Consider the following 11,652-nt stretch of genomic DNA (forward strand, 5'->3'; position numbering starts at 1 on the left):
AGGGAAGGAGAAAGAAATATTGATCAGTTGCCTCTCGCACACCCCCAACCCAGGGACCTGGCCCACAGCACAGGCACCTGCCCTGACTGGGAATCGAACTGGAGACCTTTCACTCTACAGAATGACACTCAACTGCCTAAGCCACGCTGGTCAGGACTCTACCAAAATTTTTAAATTAGATCAATGTACCATGGATGTTTAAAATTTGGGAATCATTTTTTTAAAAATTTTTATTGATTGATTTAGAGAGAGAGAAACATCAATTTGTTGTTCCACCCATTCATCCATTCCTTAGTTGATCCTTGTATGTGCCCTGACCTGGGATCAAACCCACAACCTTGGAGTATTGGGACGATGCTCTAACCAACTGAGCTACCCACCAGGGCCTAACATCTGGCTATTATTTTAGTCATCAAAAAGAAAAAAAATATGACATAGTACAGTGCAAACACAGGTTTGCCATAAACTTAAAAAAAAACATTTAAAAAACATTTTGGAGGCAAAAACACTTAATGTTAACATTTAAAATAAGTGACTAAGTATGATTGTATTGATAATCAAAAGACGGTTCCATAAATTGCATCCCCTTTGGACAGAGTTCCGTGTCAGACGCTGGGCACGCATGTTGCAATGACTGTTTAACCACTGTAGGGCACCTATCACTGTCAGATAATGTACACACTTTACGACTAACCCTCACAGAAACCTTGCAAAGTAGGTGGCCTAAGCACCAATTTACTTTGGAGAAAAAGGAGGGTCAGAAAGTTTAAGTGATTTGCTTTAAGTCACAGGGCTGGGTGTCATCACTGGGATTCAAACCCACGTCTGTCTGTTTTAGTCCAAAGCCTGTGCTTACTACCCCACCATTCTGCCCTCTGGTTTGTAAAGGACGGTAAACTGGCTTGCTAATTTACTTGGTTAGCGTCCTCTGGAAGTTCTTCATTACAGAGCTGACTTACCCTCTGCATCATGTGAAAGAACATTAACAAGATTGACGATTTCCATTAGAATTAATGGCATAAACTGCAGGGCATACATACAGTCCTTTCCTAACTAAAAAATCTCAAGCAGGATACGTAGCTATAAAATAAAGAAAAATAGAGGATACATAGCCTTGTATAAAAATAGAGCCACACAGATGAGATTTAAAAATTAACAGCCAGCAAACTCAAAAAAACCACCTTTGTCCTCTTTTATATGGTCATGATGAAGTCATTAGGCATATTAATCAAGGAATTAAAAGTCATCAGGAAAGGTGTACTTTTGGAGGACATCACATCTTACAATTTCAAGGTTCCTTTTCACTTAGAGTATAAAATCTAACCTGGTGTTTTTTACTCTAAATTTTATTTAGTTATTTGTATTCATAATTGGTAATATAGAGTAATTGTGTTTTTAAAAAGTTTCTGCAGAACAATATATTTATGGCAATGCTCTGTTGAATGAGTTTAGAAACATCAAATATATAGTAATTCCTTATTTTCAGTTGTGAAAATGAAGTGGCTCCAGCAGAGGAGACCTCTATTTTAATTTTTGAAAATATGCGCAATCGTTTTTCTCAGAAGCCCAAAGAACATGTATATTTTGTTGTTTCTCCTTGTTACATCCCTGAGAAGAAGCTATATCAGAAGTTGTAGAAAAACAAGCAAGGAAAAGGTAAATCACACGTTCCCTGTTCCTATGCCTTAGAATCAAGATCACATTATTCCATTAGTATTAAAGTTTTGTTTGCTGGAAAGTGCAATATTGGAAAAATATTCTGAGAATCTTTTAGAAGCCTAGTGTTTCCCAGGTAGTCAGAATATATGGTATTGGATCTCTAAGTATCTATTAAGCTCGTGTTTAGCAAGAGAGCTGTTCTGATAACTTACTGATGACAATCATCCCCATGTAATGACCAGCAGTCACTGAGAGCTATGAAATTTCACTAAGTAATCCCCTGTGTCGGTCATGAAGGAAAGCATATACATGAATTTTTGGATAGCTAATGTATATCTCTTTAAGTGCCAAAATTTAAAACTTGTAATTATTTTTGAAGTAAGTCTTTCAGATATGTTAGTATACCTCCCTGCCTTCTTCAATAGCATGCTCAGTATAATTCACTTTTTCATGAAGAAAAGTTATATTCATTCATCATTACAAATATTCAATGAGCTCTAATGTATATAAATTTATAAAATGTAAAGGGCTAAATATGAGTTAATATCAATTATTATGAAGTGATTCCCCCAGCCCTGAGATATATGTCATCATTTGCCTCAAATTGCTGTTTCTTTTTTTAATTTAAAAATGTTTTATATCGGCTAAGCAGTTTGTTCTGCCTCCTTCCGCACCATCACTACGCCTCCCACTTCCTTCTAATGTTGTGCGTTCACCTGTGACAAGCTGGTCACGAGATAACCAGCCTGCTTAGTGTCTAAAGAGCCGGACAAGCTCTGGTGCACAGTCTCTGAGGCAGCTCTTTTGGTTGCTTACCGCCGTTCTGACAGGTTCACAATAACCTTCTGGATACTAGAAGTTTCCAGTTAAAGCCTAGCCTAGTGTTTTTTTTCAGTTGCGACTAAGTAAAATACTACAAACTAAGGAGGATGTTGCTAGATTGAGGAATAAACAGCAGTGTACCAAAGAATAGCAAAGCAACCACAGAGGCTCTGTACTTGCACAGAGGGCTTTCATGCTTTTAAGAAAAAGAACAATGTGGGGGGGGGGCAATGAAAATCAAATTCAGATAGACTTATAAGTATTTTTGATGATGTTAAAATTTGTCAACAAGCATTAAAATATATGCTTAAATTATCACATGTTACAAAGATACAGTTTAGTCTCATTGCAGTATAAGGTTGTACTTCCTAAGAATTTCTCCCATTCGAATGATAATGGAAATTAGCAAAAGGAAATGGCCAAATTTACCTGCATTCAGCTCTCTTTAGTTTTAAATGAACGCGAGGTAGAAATACGGGTTTATGGGTTTTATCAAAAGCTCTAAGGAACACATCTCACATACACACACCTCCTATATGTATGTGTATATAAATGTCACTTTAAGTGAAAATGTCACCCAGAGATAATAAAATAATTTTAAAATTTGAATCTGGTCCAAAGTATTTAAAATAGAACTTTAAGCTTTCCTAAGTGTCTTTCTCATTTAGATTTCATGGTTTTTACATTAAAAATTGAATATTTGACCTTTCTTTTAAATTTTGCTGCATCTTCCATTTCCCAATTGTGCTTTCTGATCAAGTCTAGATTCACATTTTCAGGAAGTTTGGAATGTTCCAGACAATATACTAGACACCAGGAAGTTTTCTCACTGGGCTCTGAGGTGCTGTAAGTTCTTATGCTAGACTGTAAGCTCCTTGAGGGCAGGGACTATCTTATTTATTCTTGTATCCTCAATGATCTGTACAGGATCTGACAGAGTAGTTGCTCCATAAATGTTTGTTAAATGAATCAAATGGACCTTCACCATATGTGGCCTCAAGTTCCCATGAAGCCAGAATGTGATGTGCAGATCATTCAGTACTAAAAGAATCCATCAGTTATTATTACAATGAACACACACTGTGCATCAGAGGAATGTTTTTCCTGACTGTATGTCAGAAAAACTAAGCACTTTTCATTATCCAGAAAACTGCAAGTTAAGACTCAATTTTTCACTCAACAAACGTTTGAATTCCTACTATGTGCTTAGTCCAGTACTAGGGACTCAAGGGACAAAGATCACTGAGGTCCTGGTATTCAATAGCTGCAGCTGAAATAGACTAGGATGCAGGCCTGGCTTCGTGGGGGTGTGACCTGTGTGGTCATAGAGGGTCCTGCACTGAGACGGGTCCCAGGCTTGGTTTAATACTGTGCTGATGCTGTCTTGAAATTCTTCAATTTCTGAACAAGGCACCCACATTTTTATTTTGCACTGGGCTCAAGGTATGTAGCTGGCCTGGCTTACATATGACCATTTTGACATAGTGGAAACAAAATAATAAGAATTATATCATCTTTTCACATTCAGTGAGAACTATCCATAAAGTAAAATAATCTACAAAATCTAAAATTAAAATGGAAGTACCTCCCTCCCAACAAACTTTTTAACAGATTAAATGTTCATTTCAGAATTAGAAGTGTTCTAAAAATGTAATTGGCTTTTACCTTTTCAATTGTTCAGTTTTTCAAATGAATGAATGTACAGTTGTAGGTGAATTTATTATCTACATACATACCTACATAAAGTCTTAAGGTTTTAACAAACCTTTTATTAATACATGCACTGAATATTTTGGTATAAGTCTACCTCATAATGTGCTTTTAAAAAATAAATACTACTTTGAAACACTTGACACACTTTTTGTGTGTGGTTAACCTATTTAAAAGGTTGACGGCAAACTTGTGTTTAGCAGTAGTTTGGAAATTTTTGTTTAAATTGCTTAGGTGTTCATCTTTAGACCAGAATCAGGCATAAAGCTGTGGCAGAGGCAGTGGTTTGATGGTTCTTGTTAGTGAGAGTCTACACTTTTTCAATCATGTAACTATCAGAAAAAATTAGAGAATACACTCCAAATTTTTATTATAGATATGTATATATATATATAAATATATACATATATGTACATTATAAAACATGTACAGAGATTTTTAAAAAACTTTAAAAAAATAAGATGAAAAAATCAATTCCTTCTAGGGAATCACCTTATGCTTCCCCTGGCATATGCATGTCTCCTTTGTGAAGGCTAGTGTTCTAAAACAGAACTGGCATTTTACACTGAAAACACATTTACTAAGATCTGACCCATTCACATCTGTTCATTAATGTTCCGGCCATTTACAAGTTTATTTGACATGAATTATGTTTTGTAGAGCTTTATAAATTCTTTATTGAGTGAAAATTGTATTCATATAAATAGGAACTATAGTTGATAAATTTTTACTTTGTCAAGCTGTATACAGTGATTGGTTCTCATGTAGACAAATTAGAACATGCTGGTTTTTTTCATTGTTCCCAAGAATGACTTTTTGTGTGTGTTATTTAACAGTGTGATTAGTGGTTCATTTTACCATACCATTATAATTCACTAGAAAAATGACAAGTTTGGAACACTCACTTTTTTTGGTAAGTCATTGAAGAGAAAAACAGAGTGAATCTCTTTTGATTATTTTGTGAACTTAACCATTTATATAAGCTGATTTAACTAACCACAGCACTAATTATCATTATTTCAGTGATTCCTATGACTGACTTACTATGGGCGATTTTAAAATAATTTTTTAATTTAAAAGGAAAGTTATTTGGCATACATTATACCAGTGAGTCAACAATTTATATTAGTTTCCTATTACTGATGTAACAAATTACCACAAACTTAGTGGTTAAAACAACACAAATTTATGTTCACTGAGTTTCCCTCCAGGCCCTCCTGGCAGAGGACCTGAAGTGGTGCTCAGACGCTAGCATGTGTGGCCCCTGGAGGGCTTATCAAAACACAGATGGCTGGGTCCACACTCGGAGTTCCTGGTTTTGTAGGTCTGGGGTGGGGGCCCCACTTCACATTTCTGACCAGCTCCCTGTTGCTGCTGTAGGTGTGGAAGCCAGTTTGAGTACTACGGATTTTGAAAATGCAGTCCAGAGTTTAGATTTCTCACGCATGACAGATCCCAAGGATCTTTATGTAGATAAAGGAAGCTAGTTTAGAGAAGCCCTTAACTTCGTAGGCTGATATTGTACATGGACAGCAGGCGTTACACCATTCAGTACGTTGTCGGGGTTGGCAGTTGGTCAGCGAGAGCTAAGAGTTTCCTAATTCAACGTATTTAAGTTACTCGTCTCCCCTTCTCAGAAACTGGCTGGTACAGTGTGGCTCATCTTCTAACTCAAAAGGAGGCGTGAGGCTACAGAGGGACACACCCGTGCTGTGAGCTGGAAGGAGCTGCAGCTGCCCAAAAGGATCAACAGAAACTAACCAGGGCAGAGACAACGCAAAACATTTTTTAAGCTTTTTGGGGGAAATAGCTGTTTCCATTGAAAGCCATTTAAATTATGGGTACACTAGGCTGCTCCATTGACATTAACTTGCAAACCTTCACCATAAAAGGTTATTCTTTGGGTAAAATGAAGGATCCAAATTTCATTGTGAAAGGATTACTTTTTCAAAGTTAAATACAAAGTATCAGATCTATTCTGAATACATTGCATTTATTAAGCAGTTATTACCTAAACAGTAGTTTTGTGTGTGTACTTAATAAATATATATAATTAAGACAAGGATTTCCTGGCATTTAAAAGTTACAGTGTATTGGCAGGAAAATCATGATCTCTACCCTGGTCCCTTCAAGGGGTAGATAAGACTCCTCACCTCTGGGGTAGTCTGAATAAAAAATAAGTTGATTAGGCTCTGTTTTACTCACCAGCCCTGTCACAATCTGTGAGTGGTATTCTGGGCCTGAGGAGAGGGAGGAGGTGGCTGCCATATCACTGATTCCTGGGAAAAAGAATTACTGGGCCATAGGCTTGTATTGCCCCCTAGCAAGTATTTCTGTAGTATTGATACCCTGTGCCTTCACGGCAGCACGGCAGTCTAAGAATAACGTACTAACGGAACTAAACTGAGTCAACATATTGCTAACATCGAATATTGTGATAAGCCCCCTAATCATTTTTTCTCAACATTTTATTATGAATATGTTCAAACATACGGCAAAGTTAAATTTTACAGTGAACATCTGTTTACCAAGATTACATCATTAACATTTTATTATGCTTTTTTTCTCACTTATCTAATTAATACTCCAGCCAACAACCCATCTTAATTTTTTATTTTGAATAAATTGCAGATATCTGTACCCATTCTTCTAAAAATCGTCAGCAATACGTTTCATTAACTGAAAATCAGTGTTTTTTATCTTGTTGAAGTTTCCCTATGATTGAAGCCCACAAATATAAACAGCATGTCCCTTATGTTTATGCAAATATATACCTCAAACCTGTGTCAACATATAGATTACTACCATCACCCCAGAAAGTTCCCTGATGTCCATTCCCAGTTAAATCCCTTCCCCATGCCTTTCAGGGGCAACTACTGCTTTTTCCCCCCATAGATTTGCCTGAACTTCAAATGAATGGAATCATACATTATGCATTCCCCATGATGATTTTTAAAAGACATATTCCTAAGAAAATCAAAGAGTCTCTGAAACAGGGAGAGTAATAGTGATAAAGACAACATCTGGAGTCAGGTCATGATTTACTCATTGAACAGATATGAGACTCTCTAGTCTGTGGATACAAAGATCAGAGGGCAGTCCCTGCCCTCAGTAATTCACAGGGAGTTGAAGGGTGCAGCATAAACACCATGGAGAGAGCAGGAGTTGAGACCTGTGGCCTGGGAGTCACTGAGGCATCAAGGGAGCTTTAAACTTTGACTTTGGAACTTGTTTCAGGCATCCAATGCTCTGTATTTCCACAAGTCTAGACTCATAACTCAAGATGATTTGTCTTTAAATAAGGGCGGCTTTATAGTACTGAGCAGATATAAAGCAATTTGCTAAACAAGAAAGAAACTATAAAAGACACAGATTGAAATTATTAAGAAGTCTGTTTTTCTCTAGTTTTTGAGTTTATATAAACTCAGATATATTTGGTACTGCACCCAGACACAAAAACAGCATGCTGTCCTGTTCCTGCTTTGAAGAGCTCCAAATGACAACAGCAAATACTTCATCCTTTTGGACCTCGCCTTGGCTTGCTCAGACATATTACACCTCCAAGTTCAGGCCCTCATCTAGCTTCTTTATTCTTTACTTTCACCTTCATATTTGACACAAATTACAAATGAGAAGTACTGTACTTGGTTCCCATACATACCCACTTTTTCCTATTACATCCTTCTTGAAACTCGATGGCTGTTTCCTAGTGGGGAGTGAGGAGTGGGGAGCCCAAGAAACCCTGAACATTTCTTTTTAAAATCGTTCTTTTCCTAGAAAACTAGGAGGGGTTAAGGAACGTTTTGAAGCTTCTTTTTACCCAAGAGAAGAAAGAACCTCTATATCAGGAACCACCTATTACTATAGATACATGACCCTTGAAAGAGAAATTAGTTCCATCATCTGAAACAAAAAGGTGGCATCTCATTGTAACCAAATTCATTCCCTTTTTGTGTAGTGCACTTTGTATCAGAAGCAAATAACTGCTGACTAATCATGACTGGTTTTATTTTTGCTGATGATTAAAGATCGAGGCGTTTGCTCTAAACAAGTAAAGCCAAGTTACCATCTTCAAGGCCCTTCTACGGTAACAAAGTGGTGGTCAATGACACTAATTATTTTAAGAGACTTTCTTCTTGTCCTTGGTCAGCTTAGCTTAGTTCCATAATTCACGAACAGTGCAAAGAGGTGTAAGAAAATGGAGTGCCTGTACATACTCGTGCGATCCTGACTCATGTGTGAACTTTCATCTCAAGTTGGCTAGACCTTTCTTGGACTTAAGGATAGTTATTTAGCTCATTTATGTTATGGACTTCATGTTTGTGTCCCCCCCAAAAATAGTAGGTTGAAGCCTTAACCCCTGCCATCTGATGGTATTTAGACGTGAGGCCTTTGGGAGGTTTAGATGAGGCCATGAGGTTCTCTCTCCGACATTAGAAGTCTGCACACCAAAAGGCCTCTCACCAGGAACCAAAGCTGCTGGCACCATAATCTTGGACTTTCCAGCCTCCAGAACTGTGAGAAATGTTTTTTAAGCCACCCACTCGACGGTATTTTGTTATGGCAGCCCAAGCAGTGTAAAAATTCTTTCCTTAACCTCCATGGCCCATCAAGGAATGGAGGTCAGACAGGATATTCTGGAATGCTGTAATCCTGAACATTCACGTGTCCTTTCACTCTTTTTTGTTGTTGTTGTTGTTCTGTATTTTAAGATTTTATTTTTTAGAAAGAGGGGAAGAGAAGGGGAAAGAGGGACAGAAACATCCATGTGGGAGACCCAGCCTGAAACCCAAGCATGTGCCCTGACCAGAAACTGAACCAGCGGCCTTCTGGCTCATAGGCTGGCACCCATTCCACTGAGCCACACGGGCCAAGGCTCTCTTTTGATTAAGAAATATTTATCAGATAACTACCAGGTGCCAGCCATTGGGAACAGAGAACTAGACCAGAACCCCTGCGGTATAGAACTGGCATTCGAAAGGGGCAAGAGGCATCAAGTCATCACAATATAGTTAGAACAGGGATGCGGTAATGTTCAGAACATTTAAGAGGGATCCTGCATGTGGGAGCCGCCTTCCCTGAAGTGACTTTTGATCTCAATCTCAAATCCTCAGCGGGAGTTACTGAGTGAACCAAGGAAGCGTGCAGTGTTCAGGGCAGAGGAACTCTGCACAGGTAAAGGCCAGGAGGCCAAGAGTACAGAAGCCCTTGTGCTGAGGGCAGCTCCTGGGCAGGGCAGTTTTAGCTGGACATGAGCAAAGGTGGCAGAGCCTGGATCATTTCATCTAAATAATTACTGTCAGCAATATGAAGAATGGATTGACGAGATGAGAATTTAGATAAATAATATTCTCAATTTCTGCTTCCACATCAGATATGCTCATCTGGAAAACAGTTCCCTATTTGAAACTTCAGTTGCTAAATGGATAAAGTTGGGAACCAGCCTCCTGGAAGATCAGGCAGACTCTGAACCTGGGTGAGCTCCTCTAGGCCCCTTCCTGGTCTCAACTTGAGAAATACTCTACATACTCCCCGCATCCTGTGGTCTATAATGGCTGCTTCAGGTAGGCTAAAATGTTATTTCATCAGATGACATGTGAAACACTCCTTTCATCAATTCTAAAGTTCAGGATATTCACTTTTGTAATGACTTTCTACCCTAAACTGGAGTTTCTGGAACATTTTACAGCAACTGCTCCCTTACGTGGTCTCGTAGTCCTCATCAAGCTACCTCAACTATCCCTAGGCATAGGGAACACTTCACAATTTAACACGTAAACCAACAGTGTAGCTAATACAACCTCACTCCAACAAAAGGGGACAGCTATGAAGTTAAAAAGCAAACACAAAAATCTGGAAAAGCACCAACATCCAGATCATTTACCTCGGGATAAGCATGACCTGAAGGTATGTGATTGCAACAGAAATTACAGGTAAGCTGAATTTCCCATTATACTCAGTAGGAAAAATAAATCAAAATGCTTTGTAGTTTAGCTATCCACAAAATTATTTGGAACTGTTTCTTTTTTAAAATTATTTTTATCATCACCCAAGGACATTTTTTTCATTGCTTTTAGAGAGGAAGGAAAACAATGCGAAAGAGAAGCATCGGTCAGTTGCCTCCCATACGCACTGGGTTGGGGATTGCAAGCACCTGGACCAGGGACCAAACCCGCAATGTAGGTATGGGCCCTGACCGGGAATCGAACCTGCAACTTTTTGGTTATAGGACGAGACTCCAACCAACTGAGCCACACTGGCCCGGGCTGGAACTCCTCTTGATCGATGATGAATAAATGAAGGATTATTCAGTCTACAAAGTCATCAGGTGAAGTTGCTAATAGTCAAAGTAGTGTCCTAAATGTATTATCAACAAAAAGAACCCAATAGATCAATTTACTATACAAAAAAGAATGTGCTAGTAACCCAACCACTAGAAGACCAAATGGACTTAAAAAAACTTTATTCCAAAAAGAATTACCAAAAGAAGCATGTTAACTCTGAAACATTAACAGGTCTCATTGAAAGTCACATAGTTGCAAAATGCAAAACATCAAATAAAAACAGCTTTATGTTCTTAACCACTTTTAATGAAACTTTAAAAACTGAACATGTAGAGACTGCCCCACAATTTGGGAGTCATTTAGGCAAATATTTAATATTAAACTACCAGAAAAAGATACCATTAAAAACTAAAAGTCTCAAATTTAAGAATGCCAGTTCAAGTCTTTGATATACATTAAATGCATGGGAAAAGAGAATTATTTTCATTTAGAAGAAATGAAGTCTTTCAAGAGTGATCTCCTGTCTCGCCTTCCTTTTGACTGCACACCCCTCATGCTATGCACTTCATCTGCACTGAACCAGGGCCGGTCAACAGGAGTAGCTGACCATGAAGCCCTTTAGATCCCATTCACACACCCTGGCTGCCAGCCACTATTTTCTTATTTGTCTGTACAAACCAGTGTCACCGCTGTGATCGAGCTAAGGAATTTCAGGTCTCCAAAGATGATTACATAAGCACAATTCTGTTTTACTGCACGGTTCACAATACATGGCAGAGGATAATGTAACTATAAGGTAAGATAAATACTGACTATTGAAACAAAAACATCAGCCTAGTCTCCAACACAAATGTGCCACCATATAGAGGTTGTGTTTACTCTGTGGCGCAGTCCTGAGGGCTACCACTCGGTGTGTGTGAATTATGCACCCATAACATCAGGCATGAAGTACAGGAGGCAAGACCAGCAGTGCCCTGTGCTCATGAGCCGTCTGCATCACATATGCAACAGAAGGGCCATTTTTAAAGCTTTTCAAATAGTTATTCGATCATATCAGTCTTTTCAAAATTACTATACTACTTCACACTGAAGGTAAAAACAGCGGTCAGAATCTACTTATTAGTACATTTTGACTTAAAAGTTCAGACAAAGCTGCTAGTTACGTCCTGTTGAATTT

Source organism: Furipterus horrens, unplaced genomic scaffold, assembly GCF_987537825.1.
Source record: "Furipterus horrens unplaced genomic scaffold, mFurHor1.1.pri manual_scaffold_4, whole genome shotgun sequence".
NCBI classification, from domain to species: domain Eukaryota; kingdom Metazoa; phylum Chordata; class Mammalia; order Chiroptera; family Furipteridae; genus Furipterus; species Furipterus horrens.